This window comes from Triticum aestivum, chromosome 7A (assembly GCF_018294505.1).
Source record: "Triticum aestivum cultivar Chinese Spring chromosome 7A, IWGSC CS RefSeq v2.1, whole genome shotgun sequence".
In the NCBI taxonomy this organism is placed as follows: Eukaryota; Viridiplantae; Streptophyta; class Magnoliopsida; order Poales; family Poaceae; genus Triticum; species Triticum aestivum.
Window position 1 is genome coordinate 491,076,288 of NC_057812.1, and position 15,686 is coordinate 491,091,973.

Below are 15,686 nucleotides of genomic sequence, written 5' to 3' on the forward strand. Positions count from 1 at the left end.
CGCAGAAAAAGAATATCAAACGGAGTCCAAACGGAATGAAACCTTCGGGAACGTGATTTTCGGAACGAACATGATCCAGAGGACTTGGACCATACGTCAAGCAATCAACCAGGAAGGCATGTGGTAGGAGAGCGCGCCTACCCCCCCCCCCCCCTCGGCGCGCCCTCCACCCTCATGGGGCCCACGTTGCTCCATCGACGTACTCCTTCCTCCTATATATACCTACGTACCCCCAAACTACCAGATATGAAGCCAAAACCCTAATTCCACCTCCGTAACTTTCTATATCCACGAGATCCCATCTTGGGGCCTTTTCCGGAGCTCCGCCAGAGGGGGCATTGATCACGGAGGGCTTCTACATCAACACCATAGCCCCTCGGATGAAGTGTGAGTAGTTTACTTCAGACCTTTGGGTCCATAGTTATTAGCTAGATGGCTTCTTCTCTCTTTTTGGATCTCAATACAAAGTTCTCCCCCTCTCTTGTGGAGATATATTCGATGTAATCTTCTTTTGTGGTGTGTTAGTTGAGATCGATGAATTGTGGGTTTATGGTCAAGTTTATCTATGAACAATATTTGATTCTTCTCTGAATTCTTTTATGTATGATTGGTTATGTTTGCAAGTCTCTTAGAATTATCAGTTTGTTTGGCCTACTAGATTGATCTTTCTTGCAATGGGAGAAGTTCTTAGCTTTGGGTTCAATCTTGCGGTGTCCTTTCCCAGTGACAGTAGGGGCAGCAAGGCACATATTGTATTGTTGCCATCGAGGATAACAAGATGGGATTTATATCATATTGCATGAGTTTATCCCTCTACATCATGTCATCTTGCTTAAAGCGTTACTCTGTTCTCTTGAACTTAATACTCTAGATGCATGCTGGATAGCAGTCGATGTGTGGAGTAATAGTAGTAGATGCAGGCAGGAGTCGGTCTACTTGTCTCGGACGTGATGCCTATATACATGATCATACCTAGATATTCTCATAACTATGCTCAATTCTGTCAATTGCTCAACAGTAATTTGTTCACCACCGTAATACTTATTCTCTCGAGAGAAGCCTCTAGTGAAACCTATGGCCCCCGGGTCTATTTTCCATCATATTAATCTTCCAATACTTAGTTATTTCCTTTGTCATTTATTTTATTTGCATCTTTATTTCTCTTTATCATAAAAATACCAAAAATATTATTTTATTGTATCTATCAGATCTCACTCTCGTAGGTGACCGTGAAGGGATTAACAACCCCTTTATCGTGTTGGTTGCGAGGAGTTTATTTGTTTGTGTAGGTGCGAGGGACTCGTGTGTGGCCTCCTACTGGATTGATACCTTGGTTCTCAAAAACTAAGGAAAATACTTACGCTGCTCTGCTGCATCTCCCTTTCCTCTTCAAGGGAAAACCAACGCAGTGCTCAAGAGGTAGCAGTCGAGTCCACGTGTGGCTCCAACGCCGCGGACTCTGAGGCCTTGGATGGCTCGACCTTCTTTGGCTCTAAGGTCGTTACAGCCGCAGGAACCATCTCCTGGGTGTGATCCGATGACAGATTTAAGTCATGTTCATCGGGATAAGGAGGAGCGATCGCCGCAGGCTCAAGTCCCTCGAATATCAAGTCTCCACGGATATCGGCATAGTTCAAGCTTCTGAATCCGACCTGGTGGCCAGGGGCATAGCTGTCGATCTACTCCAGATGGCCAAGCGAGTTGGCCCATAGTGCGAAGCCGCCGAATACGAAGATCTGTCCGGGGAGGAAGGTTTCTCCTTGGACGACGTCTTTATTGACGATTGAAGGGGCCATCAAACCTTTTGTCGATGACACAGTGGAACTCTCAATGAAAGCACCAATGTCAGTGTCAAAACCGGCGGATCTCGGGTAGGGGGTCCCGAACTGTGCGTCTAGGATCGATGGTAACAGGAGACAGGGGACATGATGTTTACCCAGGTTCGGTCCCTCTCTATGGAGGTAATACCCCACTTCCTGCTTGATTGATCTTGATGAATATGAGTATTACAAGAGTTGATCTACCACGAGATCGTAATGACTAAACCCTAGAAGTCTAGCCTATGCATATGGTAATGAGTATATGTGGTGTCCTTTTCGGACTATCCCCTTTGGTTTATATAGACATGGAGGGGATCTAGGGTTTACATGGAGTCGGTTACATAAGAAGGAATCTTCGGTCGCCAAGCTTGCCTTCCACGCCAAGTAGAGTCCAATCCGGACACGGTGCAGTCTTCGGCCTTCATGTCTTCACAACCCATCAGTCCGGCCCATAGATAATAGGTCGGACGCCCGTGGACCCCTTAGTCCAGGACTCCCTCAGGTATGTCTCCGTATAAAATGGTTTATGGTAAAGCATGTCACTTACCTCTTGAACTAGAACATAAGGCATATTGGGCCATTAAAGAGCTCAATTATGATTTCAAACTTGCTGATGAGAAGAGGTTATTTGACATTAGCTCACTTGATGAATGGAGAACCCAGGCTTATGAAAATGCCAAGCTGTTTAAAGAAAAAGTTAAAAGATGGCATGACAAAAGGATACAAAAGCGTGAGTTCAACGTAGGTGATTATGTATTGCTATACAACTCTCGTTTAAGATTTTTTGCAGGCAAACTTCTCTCTAAATGGGAAGGTCCTTACGTTATCGAGGAGGTCTATTGTTCCGGTGCCATAAAAATCAACAACTTCGAAGGCACAAATCTGAAGGTGGTGAACGGTCAAAGAATTAAACATTATATCTCAGGTAATCCTATAAATGTTGAAACTAATATTATTGAAACCATAACCCCGGAGGAATACATAAGGGACACTTTCCTAAATGTTTCAGACTCTGAAAAGGAATAGGTACGTGGTACGGTAAGTAAACCGACTCCAAAATAGTTCTAATGGCAATTTTTCTCTGTTTTGGAATATTTAGAAAAATAGAAAAATAAGAAGCAGACCGGAAGGGACACGAGGCTTCCACGAGGGTGGGAGGCGCGCCCTACCCCCTGGGTGCGCCCCCTACCTCGTGGGCACCTCGTGTGCTCTCCGGACTTTTCTTGCACAATACTTCTTTTGGTCGGTAAAAATTCATTATATAATCTCCCGAAGGTTTTGACCACGGTATCACGCAAATATCTCCTGTCTTTGTCTCGAGCTGTCCTGCTACAGATTAGAGCAACATGTCATCCTAGTAATCGGAAGGAGAAAGCTATGTGGCTGATTACCTTGCAGATACTAAGGTCTATGGGGATGTGGAGCATTGTGGTTGGACTACGGAAGAAGAAGAGGACTATGAACCCAAGGGAAAGGAGGAGACGAGCTCAGAAGAAGATGAAGCCCCATTAACTCAACCTGGGGACATGCATGTGGAGTTCAAAAAGTCAAGCCTCTCGAATAGAGTAAAGAAACCTAGGATCGAGTTTATCCCTTTTCGCCTCTTGCAGGAAAACGAGCGGGAATTATGCAAAAAGATATTGAGCCTGGAGTAGGAGATCGATGACCTAAGGGACCAAAATTATGTCCTCAAGCGCAAATTAAGGAAGAAGTCTACGCCATCAACAAAACCATCACCTTCTTCACCAACAAAGAAGAACTGAGTATCTGGTATGGGCACTCCCCTTAGCAACTGCCAAGCTTGGGGGAGTGCCCCGGTATCGTATCACCATCACTTTTATCTTTACCATTTTTCTTAGTTCGATCCTTTTAGTAATATCTTGATCTAGTAGAATAAAGTTTTAGTATAATCTAGTTGTGAGTTTTGCTTTATGATCCCTCTATGTAATCGAGTCCGTGAGCTATATAATAAAGATTAGTGTTGAGTCAAGGGCTTGATTATTTCGCTATGTTCTTGAGGGAATTAAATAAAATAAAAGAGAAGTAATAAAAAGAAATAAAGAGATCATATGGATCTTATGAAGAGTAATGAGCTCACATATAAAAGAGTATGATGAATAAAAATTGTTGAGAGTTGACAAACATAGTTTTGGTCATCGTTGCAATTAATAGGAAGTAATAAAGAAAGAGAGATTTACATATAAATATACTATCTTGGACATCTTTTATGATTGTGAGCACTCATTAAAGTATGACATGCTAAGAGTTGATGTTGGACAAGGAAGACAACATAATGGGTTATGTTTTCTTTCATCTAAGATAAATTATATTGACATGGATCATCCAACATGTTGAGCTTGCCTTTCCCTCTCATGCTAGACAATTTCTTCGCACCAAGTAGAGATACTACTTGTGCTTCCAAATATCCCTAAACCCAGTTTTTCCATGAGAGTCCACCATATCTACCTATGGATTGAGTAAGATCCTTCAAGTAAGTTGTCATCGGTGCAAACAATAAAATTGCTCTCTAAATATGTATGACTTATTAGTGTGGAGAAAATAAGCTTTATACGATCTTGTGATATGGAAGAAATAAAAGCGACGGACTGCATAATAAAGGTCCATATCACAAGTGGCAATATAAAGTGATGTTCTTTTGCATTAAGATTTTGTGCATCCATCCATAAAAGCGCATGACAACCTCTGCTTCCCTCTGCGAAGGGCCTATCTTTTACCTTTATCTTCTACCTTACATAAGAGTCATGGTGATCTTCACCTTTCCTTTTTACATTTTATCCTTTGGCAAGCACAATATGTTGGAAAGATCATGATAGCTAATTGGATGTGACTCTCCATGAACTATTATTGTTGACATTACCCTTGAGGTAAAACATTGGGAGGCAAAACTATAAGCCCCTATCTTTCTCTGTGTCCGATTAAAACTTCATACCCATAAATATTGCGTGAGTGTTAGCAATTGTGAAAGACTAAAAGATGGTTGAGTATGTGGACTTGCTAAAAAGCTCTTATATTGACTCTTTCCTATGTTATGATAAATTGCAATTGCCTCAATGACTGAGATTAGAGTTTGTTGGTTCTCAATGAAGTTTATGATTCATACTTGAAATTGTGATTGAATTGTTACTTTAGCATAAGAGATCATATGACAATATATATATGTTGTTGTTCTAAGAATGATCATGCTGCCATCATGTTCGTATTTTATTTTTATCGACACCTCTATCTCTAAACATGTGGACATATTTTTCGATTTTGGCTTTCGCTTGCGGACAAGCGAGGTCTAAGCTTGGGGGAGTTGATACGTCCATTTTGCATCATGCCTTTATATCGATATTTATTACATTATGGGCTGTTATTACACATTATGCCACAATACTTATGCATATTCTCTCTTATTTTACAAGGTTTACATAAAGAGGGAGAATGTCGGCAGCTGGGATTCTGGGCTGGAAAAGGAGCAAATATTAGAGACCTATTCTGCACAGCTCCAAAAGTCCTGAAACTTCACGGAAGCTATTTTCAGAATATATAAAAAATACTGAGCGCAAGAAGTTCCAGAGGGGGGCCACACCCTGGCCACGAGGGTGGGGGCGCATCCTACCCCCCTGGGCGCGCCCCTGCCTCATGGCCCCCCTGGCGGCCCTCCGATGCCCATCTTCTAATATATGGAGTCTTTCATCGAGGAAAAAAATCATAAGCAAGCTTTCGGGATGAGACTCGGCCGCCATGAGGCGGAACCTTGGCAGAACCAATCTAGGGCTCTAGCGGAGCTATTCTGCCGGGGAAACTTCCCTCCGGGAGGGGGAAATCGTCACCATCGTCATCACCAACGATCCTCTCATCGGTAGGGGGTCAATCTCCATCAACATGTTCACCAGCACCATCTCATCTCAAACCCTAGTTCATCTCTTGTATCTAATCTTTGTATCCAAACCTCAGATTGGTACCTGTGGGTTGCTAGTAGTGTTGATTAGTCCTTGTAGTTGATGCTAGTTGGTTTACTTGGTGGAAGATCATATGTTCAGATCCATTATGCATATTAATACCCCTCTGATTATGAACATGAATATGCTTTGTGAGTAGTTACGTTTGTTCCTGAGGACATGGGAGAAGTCTTGCTATTAGTAGTCATGTGAATTTGGTATTCATTCGATATTTTGATGAGATGTATGTTGTCATCCCTCTAGTGGTGTCATGTGAACGTCGACTACATGACACTTCACCATTGTTTGGGCCTAGAGGGAGGCATTGGGAAGTAATAAGTAGATGATGGGTTGCTAGAGTGACAGAATCTTAAACCCTAGTTTATGCGTTGCTTCGTAAGGGGCTGATTTGGATCCATATGTTTCATGCTATGGTTAGGTTTACCTTAATACTTCTGTTGTAGTTGCGGATGCTTGCAACAGGGGTTAATCATAAGTGGGATGCTTGTCCAAGTAAGGGCAGTACCCAAGCACCGGTCCACCCACATATCAAATTATCAAAGTACCGAACATGAATCATATGATCGTGATGAAAACTAGCTTGACGATAAGTCCCATGTGTCCTCGGGAGCGCTTTCCTTCATGTAAGAGTTTGTCCAGGCTTGTCCTTTGCTACAAAAAGGATTGGGCCATCTTGCTGCACCTTATTTACTTTTATTACTTGCCACTCGTTCCCAATTACCTTATCACAAAACTATCTGTTACCACTAATTTCAGTGCTTGCAGAGAATACCTTGCTGAAAACCGCTTACATTTCCTTCTGCTCCTCGTTGGGTTCGACACTCTTACTTATCGAAAAGAACTATGATAGATCCCCTATACTTGTGGGTCATCATTCAACTACATCAACCGCGTTACTAAATGCTTCCGCTTTCGGTCTACGAGGGTACGTAGACACACTCTCCACTCTCATTGGTATGCGTCTCCTAGATAGATCTTGCGTGATCATAGATTTTTTTCTGAAATACTGCGTTCCCCAGCAGTGGTATCAAAGCCAGGTCTATGCATAGATGCTATATGCATGAGAAGAACACAAAGAGTTGTGGACGATAATTGTCATACTGCTTACCAGCATGTCATACTTTGATTCGACGATATTTTTGGATGAAGCGGCCCAGACCGACATTACATGACCGCGTTTATGATACTAGTTCTAGCGACGTGCTTCACACACAGGTGGCTAGTGGGTGTCTATTTCTCCAACTTTAGTTGAATCAAGTGTGACTGATAACCCACAAGTATAGGGGATCGCAACAGTTTTTGAGGGTAGAGTATTCAACCCAAATTTATTGATTCGACACAAGGGGAGCCAAAGAATATTCTCAATTATTAACAGTTGAGTTGTCAATTCAACCACACCTGAAAGGCTTAATATCTTCAGCAATATATTTAGTAGCAAAGTAATATGGAAGTAGCGGTAATGGTGGCAAAAGTAACAATAGTAGTTTTTGTAATGATTGTAATAGTGGCAACGGAAAAGTAACTAAGCAAAGATCAATATGCGAAAAGCTCAAAGGCAATGGATTAGTGATGGATAATTATGTCGGATGCGATTCCTCATGCAATAGTTATAACATAGGGTGACATAGAACTAGCTCCAGTTCATCAATGTAGTGTAGGCATGTATTCCGAATATAGTCATACGTGCTTATGGAAAAGAACTTGCATGACATCTTCGGTCCTACCCTCCCGTGGCAGCGGGGTCCTATTGGAAACTAAGGGATATTAAGGCCTCCTTTTAATAGAGTATCAGACCAGAGCATTAACACTTAGTGAATACATGAACTCCTCAAACTACAGTCATCACCGGGAGTGGTCCCGATTATTGTCACTTCGGGGTTACCCGATCATAACACATAGTAGGTGACTATTGACTTGCAAAATAGGATCAAGAACTCACATATATTCATGAAAACATAATAGGTTCAGATCTGAAATCATAGCACTCGGTCCCTAGTGACAAGCATTAAGCATAGAAAAGTCATAGCAACATCAATCTTAGAACATAATGGATACTAGGGTTCAAACCCTAACAAAACTAACTTGATTACATGATAAATCTCATCCAACCCATCACCGTCCAGCAAGCCTACGATGGAATTACTCACGCACGACGGTGAGCATCATGAAATTGGTGATGGAGGAAGGTTGATGATGACGATGGCGATGGATTCCCCTCTCCGGAGCCCCGAACAGACTCTAGATCAGCCCTCCCGATGAAGATTAGGGCTTGGCGGCGGCTCCGTATCGTAAAACATGATGAATCCTTCTCTCTGATTTTTTTCTCCCTGAACGTGAATATATAGAGTTGGAGTTGACGTCGTTGGAGCCTCAGGGGGCCCACAAGGCAGGGGGCGCGCCCCAGGGGGTGCCCTGCACCCTCGTGGATAGGGTGTGGCCCCCTGGTGTTGATTTGTAACGCCCTAAGTCCGATGCGCCAGGTGTCTTCCAGTTTTTCGCTGTTGTTGCCTTGTCATTCGCTTGCGTGTTGCATCTTGCCATGTCATCATGTGCATTGCATCATCATGTTTTAAAAACTTGCATTCGTCCGGTCTCCCAGTTCCTTCTGTTGTCCGTTCCGAGCCCATACACACTTGCACGCGCCCACGGCACGTCCGAAATATTATTTTATAAGTAGCCAGAAAAATGTTCTCAGAATGGGATGAAAGTTGGCATGCGGTGTTTTTATGTTGTCAGTAGACCGCCTTCCAAATTTCATCGCATTCGGAGTCCGTTTGACGCCCCAACGGATAACTATAGCGGCATTATAGTCGGTCAAACGTCGGACGTTTTCGGTCTCCGAAAACTGTTGCCGGGCTTCCCTCTCTTTCCTCCCTAGACCATCTACACAGTCTACTACCAACCGCCAGGCCCAACCTAACCTCTCTCGTCAGCCCGCGGTCCTCCTCGCGTGCGCATCCGTACTACCCCGAACCCGAACCGGACTATCGTCACCGTTGGGTCCGGATCATCCCCAAACATCCCTAAATCATCATCGGTTTCTCGTTGGACTCTCCTAAGATAATTATTCTCGACCGTCTGATTAAAATTGGAGGGACCAAATGCACCTAATTAAATCCACCTGCTATATATACACGAGTTCCAACCCTAAAAATTAGGAAACTTGTCCCATCCTCCTAGCCGCCGCCGCCAGTCCTCTTCCACCTTGGGATCCATCCCGATCCATCTCCACCCAACCAGTTCGCTGCAGCCACCACCTGCCCAAATCCCCTCGCAACCCACCATCCTCCCATGCCTCCCTCGTTCTCCGTCACCGCCCAACCACAGCAAGCCGCAGCCTCCCTCGCTTTTGGATCGGCAGGAACCGCGTCCGGATCCCCTCCCTCTCGAGCACATCCATGGAGCCAAGCTCCCGTGCCTCCCGTTCGTCCTCCGCTCCCGACCAACGAGTGCCCGAGACCGCCGCCGACCCGCACCTCCTTTGGATTCCATCGTCCACCGACCGTAGATGTAGCACCGCCGCCTTGCTCCGCCACCTTGACTCCAGGTCCGGTCGTCGCCGGCAGAAACGATCAACAGATGAGCGCCGCCCCTCCTTTCTCTCTTCCCTTCATCTCCCCTCCATCCCTTCCTCTCTCTCGTGCTCATGTCTCTCTCTCCTTGTTCTCTGGACAGGGAGACCCCCATGGCCGCTACAAGAGCTTCACGCGACCCCGCCGTAGGCTGACCGAACCAGCGGGAACCACCTCTATGAGCAGAGCCGCCGGACTAGCAGTTCCCACCACCTCGGAGCTCCCTTGCGCCGGATTCGAGACCCCTCACCCTGATCTACCCGTTCCCAACGCTCGCGTCACCATCAGCCGCCCATCGTCGGAGTTCCTCGCCGGACCCACGCCCGCCGGCCTCCACCGCAAGTTCTACGCTGCTGCGGCTCTGCTTCCTGTCGAACAGAGGGTCGCGCCCGCAACCGTTGCCTCGCTCGCCCGTTTTGACCCCGTCCCAGTGCCAGTGGACCGGTCAACTCCATCCCCTGGGCCGGCCCTTCTCTTCCTCGTTCGGCCCAGCCAGAGCTGGCAGCTGGGTGAGCAGCCCCTCTAGCCCCTCTGCTCTGTTGGGCAGCCTGCAGATTCGGCCCGTCTCATGTTTTTTTCCAGTTCTGTGATTTAGTTATTTATCCAGTGAGCTGCTGTTTTATAGAAAACACCCTAGTCTTCATGCATATAATAACTCACAAACCATGCATCATATGTAAATGAATTATATATGTAAAATGCTTAGAATTTCATGTAGATTAATAATTTCCAACTTTCATCCATGTTTGAAATGTTTAAATTGTTGTTTGTTTTAATTTGCTTAAATAACATGCTAAAATGATTTAATTCATAGCTAAATAACCGGAGCTCCATTCTAAATAAACTTTATATGTAAATGGGGTAGAATAATGCATAGATTAACATGATGTACTTACTTTGCATGTTTAACAACTCTAAAATTATGTTTAGGGTAGAACAGTAGCTAATTCGAAATATGCATATGAGGATTTTCCGGAATTGTTGTTGTTTCCGGCCTCATTTAAACTTGCCTAGATAGGTAGTTTTATTATGCTTACCTCTTGCCATGTTTAATAACATTTAATATTGTTGGGTACATAAACGATACTGAACTAAATGTTTGGAATGTGGTGTTTCGTCAACATGCAACTCGTGGCATATTGTGCTCCACTTAACTTGTAGCATTGTTTGTGCACCTTGCCATGCCATGCCTCATTAAACCGGACATGCATCATACTTGGTTGTCCATCGTTCCATGTTTATGTGATGGTTGTTCACCATGATGTTTGCTCCTTTCTGGTGTTGCTTCTTCGTGTTAGTTCCGGTAATGTTGCGTTTTTGAGGATCCGTTCGACCACGTCCGTTTGTCTTCTTCATGGACTCGTTCTTCTTCCTTGCGGGATCTCGGGCAAGATGACCATACCCTCGAAATCACTTCTATCTTTGCTTGCTAGTTGTTCGCTCTATCGCTATGTCGCGCTACCTACCACTTGTTATATCATGCCTCCCATATTTCCATGTCAAGCCTCTAACCCACCTTCCTAGCAAACTGTTGTTTGGCTAAGTTACCGCTTTTGCTCAGCCCCTCTTATAGCATTGTTAGTTGCAGGTGAAGCTGAAGTTTGTTCCATGTTGGAACATGGATATGTTGGGATATCATAATATCTCTTATTTAATTAATGCATATATATACTTGATAAAGGGTGGAAGGCTCGGCCTTATGCCTGGTGTTTTGTTCCACTCTTACCGCCTTAGTTTCCGTCATACCGGTGTTATGTTCCTTGATTTTGCGTTCCTTACGCGGTTGGGTGTTATGGGAACCCCTTGACAGTTCGCTTTGAATAAAACTCCTCCAGCAAGGCCCAACCTTGGTTTTACATTTGCCTAACAACCTATTACCTTTCCCTTGGGTTGGCCAACCCGAGGGTCATCTTTATTTTAACCCCCCCACCCCCCTGTGCCAGTGCTTCTCTAAGTGTTGGTCCGAACCAGGCAACCTACGGGGCCACCTCGGGGCAACCTGAGGGCTGGTTTTACTCGTAACTTGACCTATCCGGTGTGCCCTAAGAATGAGATACGTGTGACTCCTATCGGGATTGTCGGCACATCGGGCAGCTTTGTTGGTCTTGTTTTACCATTGTCGAAATGTCTTGTAACTGGGATTCCAAGACTGATTGGGTCTTTCCGGAAGAAGGAATATCCTTCGTTGATCGTGAGAGCTTGTAATGGGCTAAGTTGGGACACCCATGCAGGGTTTTAAACTTTCGAGAGTCGTGCCTGTGGTTATGTGGCAGATGGGAATTTGTTAATGTACGGTTGTAGAGAACTTGACACTTGACTTAATTAAAATGCATCAACCGCATGTGTAGCCGTGATGGTCTCTTTTCGGTGGAGTCCGGGAAGTGAACACAGTTCTTGTGTCATGGTTGTGCGTAAGTAGTTTCAGGATCACTTCTTGATCATTTCTAGCTTCACGAGCATTGCGTTACTTCTCTTCTCGCTCTTATTTGCGTATGTTAGCCACCATATTTTCTTAGTGCTTGCTACAGCTCCACCTCATTACCCTATCCTACCCATAAGCTTAAATAGTCTTGATCTCGCGGGTGTGAGATTGCTGAGTCCTCGTGACTCACGGATACTTCCAAACAGTTGCAGGTGCCGATGATACCAGTGCAGTTGACGCAACCTAGCTCAAGTGGGAGCTCGATGAAGATCTTGATCGTTGTTTTGTTTCGTTTCCTGTTGATCAGTAGTGGAGCCTAGTTGGGACGATCGGGGATCTAGCAATTGAGGTTGTCTTCTTTTATTTTGGTTCCGTAGTCGGACCTTTCATTGTACTCTGGATGATGTATGTTTAACTTGTATTTGTGTGAAGTGGCGATTGTAAGCCGTCTCTTTATCCCTTTCTTATTCAGTACATGGGATTGTGTGAAGATTACACCACTTGCGACTAAACCACCATGTGGTTATGCCTCTAAGTCATGCCTCGACACGTGGGAGATATAGCCGCATCGTGGGTGTTACATGATTCTTTCGCCAGTATTTTTATTAATTCCAAAACGTGTCTCCATTGATTTTCAGGTCATTCCGAGAACTTCTATTTTTGCACAAAGATAACACCATGGCAATTCTGCTGAAAACAACGTCAGTTCGGGTTAGTTCCATTCAAATCATGCAAGTTAGAGTCCAAAACAAGGTCAAAAGTGTTTGGAAAAGTAGATACGTTGGAGACGTATCAACTCCCACAAGCTTAAACATTTGCTTGTCCTCAAGCAATTCAGTTGACAAACTGAAAGTGATAAAGAAAAACTTTTACAAACTCTGTTTGATCTTGTTGTTGCAAATATGTAAAGCCAGCATTCAAGTTTTCAGCAAAGATTATGAACTAACCATATTCACAATAACATTTAGGTCTCATGTTTACTCATATCAATGGCATAATCTACTAGCAAGCAATAATAGTAAATCTCGGATGACAACACTTTCTCAAAACAATCATAATATGATAACAAAATGGTATCTCGCTAGCCCTTTCTGAGACCGCAAAACATAAATGTAGAGCACCCCTGAAGATCAAGGACTGACTAGACATTGTAATTCATGGTAAAAGAGATCCAGTCACAGTCATACTCAATGTAAATTAATAGTAATGCATGCACATGATAGCGGTGCTCTCCAACTGGTGCTTTTTAATAAGAGGATGATGACTCAACATAAAAGTAAATAGATAGGCCCTTCGTAGAGGGAAGCAGGTATTTGCAGAGGTGCTAGAGCTCAAGTTTTGAAATAGAGATAAATAATATTTTGAGTGGCATACTTTCATTGTCAACATAACAACCAAGAGATCTCGATATCTTCCATGCTACACACATTATAGGTGGTTCCCAAATAGAATGGTAAAGTTTTATACTCCCCCACCACCAACAAACATCAATCCATGGCTTGTCCGAAACAACGGGTGCCTCCAACTAACAACAATCCTGGGGGAGTTTTGTTTGCAATTATTTTGATTTGAGCATGGGACTGGGCATCCCGATTACCAGCCATTTTCTCGTGAATGATGAGTGGAGTCCACTCATCTTGAGAATAACCCACCTAGCATGGAAGATATAGACAACCCTAGTTGATACATGAGCTATTCGAGTATACAAAACAGAATTTCATTTGAAGGTTTAGAGTTTGGCACATACAAATTTACTTGGAACGGCAGGTAGATACCGCATATAAGAAGGTATGGTGGACTCATATGGAATAACTTTGGGGTTTATGGAAGTGGATGCACAAGCAGTATTCCCGCTTAGTACAAGTGAAGGCTAGAAAGAGACTGGGAAGCGACCAACTAGAATGCGACAACAGTCATGAACATGCATTAAAATTAATCAACACTGAGTGCAAGCATGAGTAGGATATAATTCACCATGAACATAAATATCGTGGAGGCTATGTTGATTTTGTTTCAACTACATGCGTGAACATGTGCCAAGTCAAGCCACTCGAATCGTTCAAAGGAGGATACCACCCTATCATACCACATCACAACCATTTTAATAGTATGTTGGCATGCAAGGTAAACCATTATAAACTCCTAGCTAATTAAGCATGGCATGAGCAACTATAATCTCTACTTGTCATTACAAACATGTTTCATTCATAATAGGCTGAATCAGGAACGATGAACTAATCATATTTACAAAAACAAGATAGGTCGAGTTCATACCAGCTTCTCTCATCTCAATCGGTCCATCATATATCGTCATTATTGCCTTTCACTTGCACGACTGAACGGTGTGGATAATAATAATAGTGCACGTGCATTGGACTAAGCTGGAATCTGCAAGCATTTAATACAAGGGAGAAGACAAGGTAATATGTGCTCTTGGTTAGATCAACAATAATGCATATGAGAGCCACTCAACATTTTCATCATGGTATTCTCCTCTCGACCCCCAAAGAAAAGAAATAGAACTATTTACACGGGAAAGCCCCCAACAAGCAAAAGAAGAACGAGAAATCTTTTTGGGTTTTCTTTTAATTACTAATACTAGAAGCATGGAAAGTAAACTAGCTAAAAGTTACAACTAATTTTTTTGGTTTTTATTAAGGTTTTTCAAACACACAAGAATAAGGCTTATAAAAGAAATTAAACTAGCATGGATAGTACAATGAAAAAGTATGAGCACCGACAACTAGAATGAGTGTGTGAACATGAATGTAATGTTGGTGAGAAATACGTACTCCCCAAGCTTAGGCTTTTGGCCTAAGTTGGTCTATGCATGCCCACTGCTCGCCTGGTGGATATTCAAAGTTGTAGCTGGGGTCGTACTAAGATGCAGCAGCTACTGCCTGATGAGCTGCAGCTTGGAGGCGAGCTGCCTCCGTCCTCCTCTCATACTCGTTCGCCTCCTCCCTGGTTATAACATATCTCCTTTTTGCCTGAAAGTTAAAGAAAGTAGGAGCAGGGAGGGCAACATGGAGAGTGCACCGTCTGTCAAAGATTAGTCGGTACTAGAGGAACTCTTCATTCCTCTCAACAAACTAATGGCGAACCATGGCATTATAATCTAGGTAAACAGGAGGTAACTCTATATCATTTCCATGTATAGGCACATTAAGATAATTAGCTACACGAGTTGCATAAATTCCACCAAACAAATATCCACTTACACTGTTGTGATCCAACCTCCGTGCAACAATGGCCCCCAAGTTATATTGTTTATCACTTAATACCGCACTTTTGAGGACACTTAGATCTGGAACGCACATGTGACAAGCCTCATCTTTAACGTTAATGCATCTACCAATAAAGAGAGCAAAATAATGTACAGATGGGAAATGAATGCGCCCTATGGTAGCTTGTGTGATTTCCCTAGATTCCCCCACAGTGATACTAGCAAGAAAGTCTTATATTCAGATTTTTGAGGTTCACTAACATTGCCCCACTGCGGGAGTTTACAAGCAACATTTAAATCTTCTAGGTCCATGGTATATGATTTATCATAAAGATCGAATAAAACAGTGTGAGAATTGCGCGAGGATGTAAATTTAAACCTTCTCACAAATGAATCAGTTAGGTAGCGGTATTGTGGGCACTTATCTGACACGAAGTCCTCAAGATCATAAACTCTTCTGACGGCCATTCACAAGGCCGCACTTGGGCTTCCCTCGGTGGTTCATCATCCGGCTCACGTATCGCGAGCCTCGGTCCTTGCTTCCTTGAGGAACCACCTTGGTACATTTTCCTAAACATTTTTCTTCCTCTGAAATTTCTGAAATTTGTAGTGACTCAAAATAAAAGTGAATCAAACTCAACAAGATTGATAGCAACTACTCCTACAAGTGCCTAGAACAGG